This window comes from Penaeus monodon, chromosome 27 (genome assembly GCF_015228065.2).
Source record: "Penaeus monodon isolate SGIC_2016 chromosome 27, NSTDA_Pmon_1, whole genome shotgun sequence".
In the NCBI taxonomy this organism is placed as follows: domain Eukaryota; kingdom Metazoa; phylum Arthropoda; class Malacostraca; order Decapoda; family Penaeidae; genus Penaeus; species Penaeus monodon.
The window spans coordinates 35,715,272-35,715,727 of record NC_051412.1 but is presented as its reverse complement, the minus strand read 5'-3'; the positions used below and the strand labels follow the sequence as shown (position 1 = coordinate 35,715,727).

Sequence of the window (456 nt, the reverse complement as noted above, 5' to 3'; positions counted from 1 at the left end):
TTGGGGGGGGTGGGGGGTGGGGGTGGGGGTGATGGGGGTGGGGTGGTGGTGGTGGGGTGATTGGTAGGGGGTTTTTTTTTGAAATTTTGGGGTGTGTGCAGGGGGGCGTTTTGTGGGATGATGTGTGCGTAGTGGCTTTTTTGGGTGTGGCGGGGGGGTGTATAGTATGTAATGTGAATAGAATGTAGTGTAGTGAAGTTTTGTTTTTATGTGTATTTTGTGTTTGATGGCTGGTGTGGTGTGGTTTTTGGGGTGTGTGGGGGTGTGTGTGTTGGTGTGTGTGTTTTGGGGTGTGGGGGTTGTGTGTGTGGGTGTAGGGTTACATATTTAATGAGAATGAGAATGAGAAGGGATGGCTGTGGTGTGGGTGTCCTGTGCGTGTGGGTGTGGGTGTTGGGGGGTTTTGGGTGTTGGGGGTGTTTGGTGGTTTTGGGGGGTGTGGTGGGGTGTTGATGT

The 456-nt window shown here is 52.6% G+C and overlaps 1 protein-coding gene across 3 annotated transcripts in view; it reads right to left on the bottom strand.

The window, feature by feature from the left end:
* LOC119590814 (zinc transporter ZIP11-like) overlaps positions 1–456 on the bottom strand; it is a 24,849-nt gene that overhangs the window by 16,915 nt on the left and 7,478 nt on the right. The window lies entirely within an intron of this gene.